Consider the following 16,138-nt stretch of genomic DNA (forward strand, 5'->3'; position numbering starts at 1 on the left):
TCATTTTTCTTATAACTTGTCTTTAAAGTGAACTTTTGTATAAAACTTTCCTAAACGGAGTCGTAATACTTCCATATGATTATAAATGACCTCATAAGGTCTATTAGCAATAATTTACGGATGTCGCCTCGAGTTAGTCCGAGGTGGGCCCACGGAGCCCCGATACCTATCGTATGATCTAAATTGTCTCATTTCTGTCCGATTTTCACAAGTAACATCTGGATTGTTATTCTTATCACGATATGACTACTTTTTATATAAATATGATTCTGGTAATAATTTGTCGTGCCTTCCCAAGTAGGATATAGGCGCGTATTATGAATACCATTCGAATGCTCTGATTTGACTCGCCGCTTGGCATACTTCAGTCTGATTGAGTCTGTATGTGTGTGGTTTCTTATTAATCTGTTCGTGGATGTGTCAATGCTTCCTTCACTGCGTCCCGGGCCAGGTTCTGTTATCGTGCATATTCCTCTGCATTGTTCACCGCGTCCCTCGGTGTGCGGTCCGGGATCTGTTTATATCTGTATGATATTATGATCTGTGTATGGGGATGGCGACCAGGATGGCATATGATCTGATCTGATTCTGTCTGTCCACCGCGTCCCGTACTAAGAGGGCCGGGTTCTGTTACCGTGCCCCCAGACAGGGCCGGGATCTGTATGTATGTATGCATGTGCCATCAGCATTTATATAAGCATATGCCTCTGTATGATTCTGTATGACTCTATATGATTCTGTATAACTCTGTATGACTCTGCATGCATAATTCTGTCCGTCTGTCTGGACTACGATTTTGTCTGTATGTCCGTATGGATTCTGAATCTGTACGTCCGTATGGTTTACGATTCTATCTGTCTGTCTGAACCATGATTCTATCCGTCTGTCGGGATTATGATTCCGTCCGTCCGTTTGATTTATGGTTCTGTCCACTATATATATATGCTTCCGGTTCAGACTATGATTATGTTTGTTATGTTTCTGCTTTGCATACTCGGTACATTTTTCGTACTGACCCCCGGTTCTTCGGGGGCTGCGTTACATGCCCGCAGGTACAGACGCACCTGGAGATACGCCGCCAGTTTAGGGCATCGATTCTGCTATATTGGAAGAGCTCCTTTAATCCGGAGCAAATACTTTTGGTATATATCTTCTGTCATCTGTAGACTCTGTATGTATGGTATTTTGGGGTACGCCGGGGCCCTGTCTCGTCATCTGATTCTGTATGTATGTAGAGGCCTGTATATAGATATGTGGGTTACGGGTTTCATCTGTTTAGGTAAGTACGAATGATTTTGTGATTCCATCTGTATGTTAGCCTCATCGGATTGTTTGTAAATTTCTGTAGGTTCACGTATGCGTATGCTTGCGCGCGCGCCGTATATGTATTGGCTTGATTCTGTAAACACATGTTTGAAAAAAAAATTATGTATGGTACGCCAATTCGGTTAAGTAGGTACGTATGGGTATCCAGTTAGGATACCAGTCGCGGCCCACGGGGTTGGGTCGTGACAGAAGTGGTATCAGAGCGGTTAGTCCTCGGTATGTCTACAGGCCGTGTCTAGTAGAGTCTTGTTTATCGATGTGTTGTGCACCACATCTATAAACAGGAGGCTACAGGACATCTAGGATGTTACCCTTCTTCGGATCTTATATCGTGCGATAAAGCTGTATGGTTAGGATGTTTCCTACGAATTGTTGTATCTACAGTGAGGCTCCAGAAGAGCAGAAGTGTCAGTATTTGGGAAAAATGTTTCTGACCCTCTTCCTGCAGGTAATTGCGGATTGACAAAGAATGAAGAGGAGTGCTTCTGATGATGGGGATAGGGGTGCTAAGAAGGCCCCTAGGATGTCACCAGGACCGAGTAGGCCGATCCCCAGCTACTCGATTGAGACAGACCCTTCGGAGGATCCAGAGACAATTCCTCCCGAGTTTCTGATCCCCAGAGCAGAGGATCCCAGAGAAGATAGTTATGATACTGACCCCTCGGAGGATCCAGCGACGATACCTCCAGAGTTTCTTACCCCCAGGATGGAGGATAGCCCTGATGCTGAGCCACTAGAGCATTCCCCTGGGACGCCGGAGGAGGAGGTTCCCGAGGACATACCAGCAGCTCCTTTAGTGGAGCATTATGTTAGACAGGCTTCCCCGGAGAGTGTTACGCCCTACTCCAGTCCTTTGTCCTGGCCATCAGTGAACCAGGAATTGCCGGGCTACCTATACTCCTCTGATTCGGATGCAGGTAATAGCGGGGGCCAGGCGAATGGGGGCCAGACAGATGATGATAATGAGGGACACAGTTCCCACGGCAGCTCCCCAGGTTAGACCCGAGATTGATCATTTATGAGTATGTAAGTTTCCTAGAATTTCCGATGTGTGTATGATATCTGAAAAGTGTTATTCAATGATGACGACGGAAATTTAGAAAGGATTAGAGACCTAGTGACTAAAGGCAAGGGCGACTGAGATGTCCCCACCATCAGTGTGAATCTAGAAACCCCAGATGAAAGTGAACAGGAAAGTGCCTCCGATGCTATTTGAGTTGGGCATGTGAGGTAAATTTCGACATTGTTAAAAATTTTATTTGAAGTTATCGGCCCTGTGAGGCATGGTTGGTATTTCTGGTGTACATGTTTCGGATACTGAGAAATACAGAGGAACCTCTGCCTAAATTTTTCCAGAAATATGGAGATAAATATGTAAATTAAGTACTAAAAGGTTCCGCGATACTTGTCGGAATCTAGTTTTCCTCTGTTGGTGGGTGGAGGGCACCTTACGATGATATTTTATCAGATTTCATCGACTAATTGGAGATGGGATTCGTGGGATGAAGATGTAAATCTGTGGGCTGTCCAAAATCGTATGTATATGTGCATGAAAGTGAATATCGGAGGTTCAGAAAGACAACATGGTAATTGTATGGTATAGCCCAGGGTGGGACCCACCACGAGAATTTTCTGAAAATCTACCAAGACCCCGATCTGCCCTAAATTACGTGACAAAGGTCGTGCGGGGCAATCGACGAAATTATATTAGCCGTAACGCGCCAAAATGCATGAAAGTTCCGAGGTTAAGCGTGCTAAGGCCAGAGCAATTCTGGGATGGGTGACCGCCTGGGAAGTAATGCAAAATTTTGCACAAATGTAAGTATGATAGATATAAACGGAAATTTGGGGTAACCTAAGGGAAAAGAGAATGTGTGGAGTAACTAGTGCCCTTACAGAAGTCGCGCAGACCGGTGCGGACAAAATGGGCAAAAAGAAGGAGCGCAATACCGCTCGAGAAATTGAGCGAATTTGAATAACGGTCGGGGACGTTCGCAAGTAAGATATTAGTAAACGTATATGTATGTGTGTATTTGTATATGTATGACCTTCTTCTGGTGCCCATGTGGATCAAGAGCCGAGACCCGGCGACTAATGTTGTGATGGACGAAAGGTTTTACTAAACCGAATACATGAAACGAAGCAAAGACGAGGATACGAATGTTGTCAAAAATATATATAATAGATAAACTCCGGTTACGTTACCACTTAGTCTAGTGCGACGATATCCGAAAAGAAAATGAGTATGGATAGTAGGAAAGGTGAAGGATAAGAAATGTGAATAAGCGGAATCTTTGAAAGAGTCGATAAGCGACGCGTAAGAAGATATGTACGACAATTTGACGAACAAGTTTATGAATGAGTGAACAGGTTTCGATGAGATAATCTGTGACACAATGGTTGGAGTGAATAACGAGATGCCGACTAAGAGAAATTTTCGTGAATCACTGGAGCCTTAATAGGAGTGGTCTGATTCTAATCAAAACTCTATTTGTTGTACTTCTACACCTCTGATTCGGATAAGGCTCTGTCTATTACGCCTCTGTACTTCTGAATCCGATTACGTTTCCGTCTGATATACCTCTGTACAATTAACTCTGGATAAAAATCTGTCTGACACACATCTGTACGTCTGATTTTGATCACGCGTCTGTCTGATACATCTCCGTATATCTGACCCTGGTACGAATCTGTCCGATATAATTCTGTACGTCTGACTCTGATTATGAATCTGTCTGATGCATCTCCGTATGTCTGATTCTGATTACGAATCCGTCTGATACGCCTCCGTACGCCTGACTTGGATTTCGAATCTGTCTGATACCTCTCTGTACGTCTGACCTTGATCACGGATCTGTCTGACATACTCCCGTACATAGGACTTCGACTACGAATCCGTCCGCCATAATTTAGTACGTCTGCCTCCGATTGCGAATCTATCCGATATGCTTCTATGCGCCCGGTCCCAGTCGTGAATCTGATTGGTATGACATGGGGATACTATGATGTGGAAGGAACCGAGGAGTGTATCAAGAAGGGATATGGATTATGATGTCTGAAAAGCTTGGAAGGAAAGGAAGAAGGGACACAATGTCTGTGAAAGAGCGAAAAGCATTCATCTGTTACTAGAATACAATTCATGGCCCAACGATTATATGCGATATGAGAAAACACGTTATGAGAGCATATGAGTCAGTAATGTGAAGAATTACTCCGCCATATTGGTAAAGAATCCGTATCGAAAAGTCGACAAAGGACGATTATAAAAAGGACCCTCCCGAAATAGTATGACGCCCCATGAGGTCAATTTAACATTCGGGGACGAATGTTTTAAAGGGGGGGGGGGGAGGATGTTACATCCGGTATTTTTGTATATTCGAAAAAAATTCGAGATAACTTGACTTGTAATGAATAAGGCCATATTTGGACCTTACTTGGTATGAATGTGTCGGCTAAGAATACATTGGTGTGGAATTACGAAAGGAGGTCGAGGGCAAAATAGGAATTTTGGAAATTGGTTTCGGAAATTACAAAATTTAGCTAACAATTGGGCTAAAAAAATGAAAATAAGGCCCAATTTGAGATAGGGTGGCCGGCCAAGAGGCCTTTGGCCCAAGCCCACCAATTAGTCATGTGACTAATTATATTAAGAGATAAGACTTCAAGAAACTTCAAGAAAATTTAAGCAAAAACAAGAACAACAAAAGAGAGGGGCAATCGGCCAAAGAGGAGGAGAAAGAGAAAAAGAAAAGAAAAATTCTTGGAGCTTAATTCTTGGTTCAAAAATCCATCTCTTTTAAAATTTCTACTAAGCTCAAGGTGCTCTTCAAGTTGGTATAATTATTGTGGCAAGAAACTACCAATTGTGGCAAGTGGAAGAGTTGGGAAAAGGTAAGAATCCATCCCTTTTTATTATGGTATGGAGCTTTGTTCATGTTCTGGAATGTAGAAATGAATAGAATTTGTGAAAATATGGAAGTTTGCAAAGTGGGTGTGTTTGTTGGAAAGTGGTCGTGTGTGTGTGTTGATGTATTGATGTAATGAGTTGAATTTTTATGTTGTATTCTAGTTGTAGTTATGGTGAAAATTGTATTAGAAATGAAAGTTGAATGAATTCGACGGAAATTGGAAATATGGAATGTAGCCGTGTGGTGTTGTGTTGATGGTGGAAAATGAATTAAATTTTGTTTGGTATGTTAATTATGTTGTTATTAGATGGAAGAATAAGGGGTTAAGCTAACGTGAAGAATTTGTTGTTAAGTTGATGTTGGAAAGTATGTCGTTTAGTATGATCTTATGAAATTAAGAAAATGAAGTGGTTAAGGTGCAAATGATGGTTAACGTTGATAAACTTGGAACATGGAAATGTGTTATGAACTAGTATGTTAAAGATTAGGAGAATTGGATAGATTATGGCCTTGATGGAAAGTTGGCATGTTTGTATATCTTGTGTATATCTCGTGTATATATTGTAGAAATGTTATGATATGATTCCGAATGGTATTGTAATGACTTTGATTAGAATAAATGAAAGAATGTTGATATTGATTTGGGAGCGTGAAGTCGAAATGAGGATTATTGTATTATGTCGTAAAGTAGACTAATTGTGTATATTATGAATTATGATAATTGTTGATGTTGTTGATGTTGTTGTTGGGTTGTTGTTGGTTGTTTGGAGCCGAGTTGAATCTCGGGGAGGCTATATGTATAGGGGAGGTGCTGCCCAAATTCTTATAGACAAGTATTGGTTAAGATTAGAAATGTTAAGTCTCGTGAATAGTAACTGGTAAATGTGACCATTTGCAGTTTTTGAGCGAAACAGGAATCGAGTTTGGACGAGCGTAGGACGCAACCAAGGTATTTAAAGCCTATCCCTTCGTTCTTAGGCATGTTCTGAACGTAATAGGCTCGGCCGCGAGCCTTAAGTACGACTCCGTTCCTCGGAATTCGAGATGGAAATCCGCTCCAATTCCTTCAGTAAGATTGAATCATTTTTCTTATAACTTGTCTTTAAAGTGAACTTTTGTATAAAACTTTCCTAAACGGAGTCGGAATACTTCCATATGATTATAAATGACCTCATAAGGTCTATTAGCAATAATTTACGGATGTCGCCTCGAGTTAGTCCGAGGTGGGCCCACGGAGCCCCGATACCTATCGTATGATCTAAATTGTCTCATTTCTGTCCGATTTTCACAAGTAACATCTGGATTGTTATTCTGATCACGATATGACTACTTTTTATATAAATCTGATTCTGGTAATAATCTGTCGTGCCTTCCCAAGTAGGATATAGGCGCGTATTATGAATACCATTCGAATGCTCTGATTTGACTCGCCGCTTGGCATACTTCAGTCTGATTGAGTCTGTATGTGTGTGGTTTCTCATTAATCTTTTCGTGGATGTCTCAATGCTTCTGTTATATCCCGTGTTTTCGCACATTTGGAAAATTAGAAATAATCTTGACTTTTAAGAAGTAAGGCCATAATTGATTCTAATTAACACATGAGTTGTTTATGAAAGAATATTAATGTGGAAGTGTCGAGGAAGGCCAAGGGCAAAAATTGGAATTTTGAAAATTAGTTTCGGGAATTACAAAATAAATTTATAGCCAATTGGGCTCACAAAAATGGAAAGAAAAATGAGGCCCAAGAAGTTGAGGGTGGCCGGCCATGGACTTGGTCTTGGCCCAAGTCCATATAGTTGATCATGTGACTAAGCATGTGATCAACTAATATAAAGGGGGCCAATGTTCATGAAAATTCAAGAAACAAAAAGAAAAATTGAAGAACACCCCACAAGGAGGCTCTCGGCCGAAACCCTTAGGAAAGAAAAAAAAAATTCTAAGTCCTTCAATCTTCTTCTTAATATCTTGTTCTTCTTGTATTGGTAGCAAGTTCAAGACGCTCTCCGACGTGATATAATTGGTTTAGCGAGAGGGCGACGTTTGCGGCAAGATTGAAGTTTGAAGAAGAGGTAAGAATTTATCCCTTGTTATTGTGTTATGAAGTATTGTTTGTGTTGTAGCATGTAGAAATGAGTTGAAATTTATGTTGTATTCTAGTTGTGTGTATGATAGAATTCATATGGAGAATGAAAGTTGAATAAATTTGGTTGAAGTTGAAATATAGGGGTTTGGCCGTGTGGTATGGTGTTGGAAGGATGCCAATGAATTAATTTTGTTTAATGTGTTAGTTATGTTATTGTGATGCTTGCAACGTAAATGAAGATAAAATGGTATAAGTTTGTATTGAAATGGAATGTAGAAGCTTATGTCGTTTTAGTACGATCTTACGACATTGCGAAAATGAAGTTGTTAGGTTGCATGTCATGATGATAATTGATGAATTTGGAAGATGAAAACATGTCATGAAGATGTATGCCAAAGATTAGAAATTTTGAATGAGTTATGACTTCGGCGGAAAGTTCGTATATTATGTATATCGTGTGTATAATTTAAGGAAACGATATGAAACGCTTCTAAACTATGTTGTGATGATCTAGTTTGATAATGAATGTGAAATCATTGAAATTGGTTTGGAAATTGAAGTTGAAATGAAGATAATGGCATTATGTCGGCAAGTAGAACTAGTGTTGCCATATTGTGTTTCTAATGTTTGTTGTTGATGATTGTGAGCCGAGTTAAGTTCTCGGGGGTGCTATATGTATAGGGGAAGTGCTGCCGAAATTTCGGTAGACAAATATGAGTTGAATTGAATTCGTAGCATCTATAGCTTACAATTGGTAAATGTGACCATTTGCAGATTTTCGACGAAACGGAGAGTGAGCTTGGATAGGCTTAAAAAGCTCCAAAGGTATGTAAAGCTACCCCGATCCTTCTTTTGGCATGCCTAAGTGTATTAGGATCGACTTCGGGCCTCGAAAGACTTTCTGCCCCTCGGAATCCGCAAGTGAAAATATCACTTTTTCTTTCAGTAAGATTGAACTCTTTTGGTATGTTTTCTTGGAAATTATGCAAACCTTCTCTAAAATCCTTGGAAAGCTACAAAATGTCCGTAGAACCTTTATAGGTGATCCCATAAGCTTAAAGGGCGTAATTTGGACCCATCGCCTTGCTTGTCCCGAGGTGGGCCCACTATTCCCGGTTTTGCCCTTAATGTACTTAAGTCTTCTTTTCGAATAGTTCTTAAAAGAAACGTTTTGACTACCATTCTAATTACCTAACAAACGTTGTTTTAAATATTCCATTAAGTCTGATAAATTGTTTTGATACTCGAAACTCATTTACTATGATTCCTTCCGACTCCATTGGATCAGTTTGTCTTTGATATGCCTCATCGAGTCTATGGAAACATTTATGATATTTTAATTGCATTAGTCTCTCACTACTCCATTCGTGGATGCCCCAATGTTTCCCACACTAAGCCCGGGCCAGGATATGTTGTCAAGCGTAATCCCCTGCATTGTTCGCCGTGCCTCGATATGAGGGGGCAGGTATACGCGTACATGGGTTTGTGGAGTATGCTGTGCCATGTACGTTTGTTCTGATATGATTTACTATGGCCATCTGATATGACATATTATGTTACGGGGTTATGCCCCTATTCTGATTCTTCTGTGTTGTGGCACCAGCGTCGGGAGGGTGGCCACGTTCTGTCTGCCGAGTCTCTTGGCAGGGGCCGGATTTGATATGACATATGTTTTTGTACACACTCCGCATGTTTTGAAAATATATATCTGATACTTTGTATTTTCTGTTTACTTTCTGTACGTTCTATACCAGTTATGATTTTGTTTCTGCAACTCAGGCTTTACATATTCAGTACATATTTCGTACTGACCCCCTTTCCTCGGGGGCTGCGTTTTCATGCCGCGCAGGTACCGACGACAGGTTTGCTGATCCGTCCGCTTAGGATCTCATTCTGCTATTTTTGGAGCGCTCTTTTATTCAGAGTCATCTTTTGGTATAGTCTGTCACTCCTATATATGTATATTCTCGTTCATGGGTACGGCGGGGCCCTGTCCCGTCATATGATTCTGTCGGTCTGTTTAGAGGTCTGTGGACATGTTTGTGGGTTGGGGTCTTTCTGTACAGATATGTGTATGTGTTGTGTTTGGGCGATCCCATTCGCCGCGGCGGCCGGTCCGCATATATTTAGATGTTACTTTGTTGGCCCTGTGTGGCCTTTGTTGGTATTTTCTGCGTGCAGGGTATATGGGATAGTCCGTAAAACAAAGGAAACTCTGCCGAAATTTTTCTGGAAATTATCTAAATTGGAAATAAAGCCTTGTCGGCTTCTGCTTTATACTAGAATGTGTTTGATACAATTTGAGATAGCATTTGGTAGATGCGTTCGGGTGCCCAGATCAGGCACTAGTCACGGCCTACGGGGTTGGGTCGTGACAAAAGTGGTATCAGAGCGGTTCTTCCTCGGAATGTCTACAGACCGTGTCTAGTAGAGTCTTGTTTATCGGTGTGTTCTGCACCACACCTATAAATAGGAGGCTACAGGGCATTTAGGATACTACCCTTCTTTCTGTCTTAGATCGTGCGATAGAGGTGTGTTATCAGGATGATTCCTCCCTAACGAATTGTTACATTTGCAGTTATGCCTCCAAAAAAGGCGACAGCGGCCCAAAAGGCCAAGGCACCAGCTGTGGGAGAGACTAGTCGGGCCCAGACGGTTACCAGGGCCCATGCTCATATTGCTCCTGATGTTTTGCCCCCGGCAGAGGGCTCTTCCACACCGCCACATGTAGAGGAGATTGGAGCAGTAGCAGCTGCAGGTCGGGGGCGGCTCCACCGCCAGCTCCCGAGATTCCAGTACCTGAGCCTCCAGCTCCACGGCCAGGGACTGAGGATCAGACTATGAGAGAGGCAGTCCAGCTATTGACCAGACTTGTGGCGGGACAGGTTCAGGGGCACGGATTGGGAGGTGACCGAGCATATAGGCGTGACAGTTTGAGAGCTCGTGAGTTCTTGACTTGTGGCCCTCCAGAGTTCTTCGGGACAAAGCCCGAGGAGGATCCTGAGGAGTTTATCAGGAAGATGCAGCGCACCTTACATTTTATTAATGCTTCAGCGACGGAGTCAGTCACATTGGCTTCGTACCGGTTGTATGATGTAGCGGCAAATTGGTACGAGTCATGGGAGTTATCCAGAGGCGACGGCGCTCCCCCAGCAGTTTGGGATGATTTTTCTCAGGCTTTTCTTAGTCATTTTCTGCCTCTGGAGTTACGGCGGGCCAAGGTTGACAGATTCTTATTGCTGAGACAGAGGGGTCGCAGTGTTCGAGAGTACAGTATGGAGTTCGACTCATTGGCCCGATATGCACCTGCTGTGGTAGCTACTATGGCTGACAGGATGCACAGGTATATTATGGGGCTGGACCGTTATTTTGTCGACAGCTGTTTGGTATTGGCTGCTCAGCCCGGCATGGATATTGCCCGGATTCAGGCCCACGCCCAGGGCATGGAGGACCGGCATAGGGAGCGTCAGCCTGATAGGAGCCAGGATCGGAGACAGCCCAAGAAGGCCAGATCATCTGGGTATTCTGGAGATTTTCGGGGCAGGCAGCCTCAGCAGCCGCAGCAGCCTAGCAGACATCTATCCCAGCCGGCACAGAGCGCACCTCCACAGCTTACAGGTCGCAGATTTGATAGCCCAGGTTATTCAGGAGCAGGCCAGAGCTCCAGGGCTTCAGGTTCGCGGACAGACAGGGGTTCTGGTCAGACGAGGCCACCTAGGCCTTAGTGTTCTTACTGTGGCAGATACCATCCTGAGGAGTGCTACAGAGCCACCGGTGCATGTTTTTCTTGTGGCCGTCAGGGCCATTCTGTGAGAGATTGCCCGTATAAGGGTAGTTCGGGTGGTGCAGCGCAGCCTACCGGATCAGCCGCCGGGTCTTCATCTTCATCAGTGGCTATGCGCCCTACGGGGCCGGGTACTTCAGCACCAGCGGGTCGCGGCAGAGGCCGTGGTGGAGCTTCTAGTACTAGCGGTCCTTCGAACCGCATTTATGCTCTGTCCAGCCGCCAGGACCAGGAGGCATCGCCTAATGTCGTTACAGGTACATTATTGGTTTTCTCTCGGTCTGTGTATGCATTGATTGATCCAGGTTTGACTTTGTCATATATTTCGCCTCTGGTTGCTAGTAAAATTGGTATAACGTCTGAACCTATAGAGCCGTTTGAGGTAGCCACACCGATTGGGGACTTTATTGTAGCGAAACAGGTATATAAAGACTGTTCTGTAATTATATGCGGCCGAGACACTAAGGCAGATCTGGTGGAGTTAGATATGATCGCGTTCGATGTTATTATGGGTATGGACTGGCTAGCTTCCTGTTATGCTAATGTTGACTGCCAAAATAAGGTAGTTCGTTTCCAGTTTCCCGGGGAGCCAGTTATAGAATGGGCCGGTAATACAGCATCGCCGAAAGGTAAGTTTATTTCATACCTTAAGGCGAAGAAAATGATCAGAAAGGGTTATTTTTATCATCTGGTTCGGGTACAAGACTTGACAGCAGAAACGCCGACTCTTCAGTCAGTTCCCGTGGTTAATGAATTTCCAGATGTGTTCCCAGAAGAGCTTCCAGGCCTTCCTCCAGAGCGGGAGATAGATTTTACTATTGATTTGCTTCCAGATACTCAGCCGATATCTATTCCCCCGTACAGAATGGCACCGGCAGAATTGAAAGAACTGAAAGAGCAGTTGAAGGATCTGTTAGAAAAAGGCTTCATTAGACCCAGTACTTCGCCTTGGGGAGCCCCGGTATTATTTATGCGTAAGAAAGACGGGTCGTTGCGTATGTGTATTGATTATCGACAGCTGAATAAGGTAACCATAAAGAATAAATACCCCTTCCCCAGAATTGACGATTTGTTTGATCAGTTGCAGGGCGCCAAGTATTTTTCGAAGATAGATCTTCGGTCTGGCTATCATCAGGTACGGGTACGGGAGGCCGATATTCCTAAGATAGCATTCCGGACCAGATATGGGCATTATGAATTCAGAGTTATGTCTTTTGGGCTGACTAATGCTCCTGCGGTATTCATGGATTTAATGAGCCGGGTATTCAGGCCGTTCTTAGACATGTTCGTAATTGTATTTATCGATGATATCCTGGTTTATTCTCGGTCCGAGGCAGAGCACGCAGATCATCTGAGAGCGGTATTAGGGGTACTTCGGCATCAGAAATTATATGCAAAATTTTCTAAATGTGAATTCTGGCTGGCCTCAGTGGCATTCTTGGGATATGTTATTGCAGCTGATGGTGTCCGGGTGGACACACAGAAGATTGAGGCCGTGAAGAATTGGCCCAGACCCACGACGCCCACAGAGGTACGTAGTTTCCTGGGGTTAGCAGGCTATTACAGAAGATTTGTGGAAAAGTTTGCTTCGATTTCAGCGCCTTTGACAAGGCTAACTCAGAAGGGAGCCAAGGTCCAGTGGACTGATGCTTGTGAACGAAGCTTCCAGTTGCTGAAAGAGAAGCTGACTACAGCCCCAGTTCTGACTCTTCCAGAGGGACCCGATGGATATGTTATTTATTGTGACGCTTCTGGCATGGGATTGGGCTGTGTATTGATGCAGCACGGCAGAGTTATAGCTTATGCTTCTCGGCAATTGAAAAAGCATGAAAAGAATTACCCTACTCACGATATGGAGCTTGCAGCGGTGATCCATGCCCTGAAGATATGGAGACATTATTTATATGGCGTTCATGTTGATATCTATACAGATCATAAGAGTCTCCAGTATAATTTCAAGCAGAAAGAGCTTAATTTGCGGCAGCGGAGGTGGCTGGAGCTCCTGAAAGACTATGATGTGGATATTCTGTATCATCCGGGCAAGGCTAATGTTGTTGCAGATGCGCTTAGCCGGAAATCTATGGGCAGCTTGGCAGATTTACAGCCAGACAGGAGAGAGATAGTACGTGATATTCATCAGTTGGCTAATCTTGGGGTTCGTCTGGCCGATTCTGGAGGTACACGAATTTCTGTCCAAGAGGTTTCTGAATCATCTATTAAGGAAGATATCAAGCGGCATCAATATGAAGATCCTGTTTTAGCTCGATACAGAGACACAGCCCATGAAAAGGAGAAGACTCCGTTCGAGTTTGCACCAGACGGGACCTTACTATACAGAGGCAGATTGTGTGTACCTGATATTGCAGGGTTACGGCAGCAGGTTATGGGCGAGGCACACTATGCTCGCTATTCTGTTCATCCTGGTTCTACGAAGATGTACCATGATCTCAGGTGCCTGTATTGGTGGGACGGTATGAAACGGGATATCGCAGAATTCGTCGCCCAGTGCCCAAATTGTCAGCAGGTCAAAATTGAACACCAGAAACCGGGTGGACTGTTGCAGGAAATGGAAATTCCGACGTGGAAGTGGGAGATCATTAATATGGACTTCATTACAGGGTTGCCTCGCACTCCACGGAAGTATGATTCCATCTGGGTTATTGTTGATAGGCTGACAAAATCAGCCCATTTTCTCCCCGTCAGAACTACTTATTTCGCCGAGGATTATGCCAGGCTTTATATTAAAGAAATAGTGAAGCTTCATGGAGTTCCTATATCTATTATCACTGACAGAGGTGCTCAGTTCACGGCGAACTTCTGCAGATCTTTTCAGGAAGGATTAGGGACTCAGCTGAGCCTGAGCACAGCTTTCCATCCTCAGAGTGACGGACAGGCCGAGCGCACTATCCAGACACTTGAAGATATGTTGCGGGCCTATGTTATCGATTTCAGAGGTAGCTGGGAGGATCACTTGCCATTGATTGAATTTTCTTATAATAACAGCTACCATTCCAGCATCCAGATGGCTCCGTACGAGGCTCTGTATGGCAGGAAATGCAGGTCACCTATTGGCTGGTTTGATATTGGCGAGACAGAATTAATCGGCCCAGATATGATCCAGCAGGCCGTTGATAAGGTGAAACTTATTCGGGAGCGACTATTGGCAGCCCAGAGTCGACAGAAATCATACGCTAACAAACGGCATCGTCCTTTGGAATTCCAGGTTAGTGATTGGGTATTCCTGAAGGTATCGCCTATGAAAGGCGTGATGCTATTTGGCAGAAAGGGGAAGCTCAGTCCGCGTTATATTGGGCCTTATCTGATTGTGCGGAAAATTGGAAATGTCGCATATGAGTTAGATCTGCCATCTGATTTGGAAGCGGTACATCCGGTATTCCATGTGTCTATGCTCCGCAAATGCATTGGTGACCCTTCCAGAATATTTCCTGCGGATGACATTCAGGTGACGGAGCATTTATCATCCGAGGAGCAGCCCATAGCCATTTTGGACCGCCAGGTAAGGAAGCTCCGGACAAGGATGTAGCTTCTGTCAAGGTGTTGTGGCAAAACAATAATAGGGAGGAAATGACCTGGGAGGCCGAAGAGGAGATGAAGAAGAAATATCCTCATTTGTTCCCTATGCCCACAGGTAATCTCGAATCTTTGCTTAATTCCATTTCGATAATGAATGTGTACTAATTGTGCTGTCTATAAACAGAAACTCCCCCGAAACCATTTCAAACCCTATAAGATTAATTTAACATTCGAGGACGGATGTTCTAAAGGGGGGGAGGATGTTATATCCCGTGTTTTCGCACATTTGGAAAATTAGAAATAATCTTGACTTTTAAGAAGTAAGGCCATAATTGATTCTAATTAACACATGAGTTGTTTATGAAAGAATATTAATGTGGAAGTGTCGAGGAAGGACAAGGGCAAAAATTGGAATTTCGGAAATTAGTTTCGGGAATTACAAAATAAATTTATAGCCAATTGGGCTCACAAAAATGGAAAGAAAAATGAGGCCCAAGAAGTTGAGGGTGGCCGTCCATGGACTTGGTCTTGGCCCAAGTCCATATAGTTGATCATGTGACTAAGCATGTGATCAACTAATATAAAGGGGGCCAATGTTCATGAAAATTCAAGAAACAAAAAGAAAAATTGAAGAACACCCCACAAGGAGACTCTCGGCCGAAACCCTTAGGAAAGAAAAAAAAATTCTAAGTCCTTCAATCTTCTTCTTAAAATCTTGTTCTTCTTGTATTGGTAGCAAGTTCAAGATGCTCTCCGACGTGATATAATTGGTTTAGCGAGAGGGCGACGTTTGCGGCAAGATTGAAGTTTGAAGAAGAGGTAAGAATTTATCCCTTGTTATTGTGTTATGAAGTATTGTTTGTGTTGTAGCATGTAGAAATGAGTTGAAATTTATGTTGTATTCTAGTTGTGTGTATGATAGAATTCATATGGAGAATGAAAGTTGAATAAATTTGGTTGAAGTTGAAATATAGGGGTTTGGCCGTGTGGTATGGTGTTGGAAGGATGCCAATGAATTAATTTTGTTTAATGTGTTAGTTGTGTTATTGTGATGCTTGCAACGTAAATGAAGATAAAATGGTATAAGTTTGTATTGAAATGGAATGTAGAAACTTATGTCGTTTTAGTACGATCTTACGACATTGCGAAAATGAAGTTGTTAGGTTGCAAGTCATGATGATTATTGATGAATTTGGAAGATGAAAACATGTCATGAATATGTATGCCAAAGATTAGAAGTTTTGAATGAGTTATGACTTCGGCGGAAAGTTCGTATATTATGTATATCGTGTGTATAATTTAAGGAAACGATATGAAACGCTTCTAAACTATGTTGTGATGATCTAGTTTGATAATGAATGTGAAATCATTGAAATTGGTTTGGAAATTGAAGTTGAAATGAAGATAATGGCATTATGTCGGCAAGTAGAACTAGTGTTGCCATATTGTGTTTCTAATGTTTGTTGTTGATGATTGTGAGCCGAGTTAAGTTCTCGGGGGTGC

The sequence above is a fragment of the Lycium barbarum genome, chromosome 7 (genome assembly GCF_019175385.1).
Source record: "Lycium barbarum isolate Lr01 chromosome 7, ASM1917538v2, whole genome shotgun sequence".
Taxonomy (NCBI): domain Eukaryota; kingdom Viridiplantae; phylum Streptophyta; class Magnoliopsida; order Solanales; family Solanaceae; genus Lycium; species Lycium barbarum.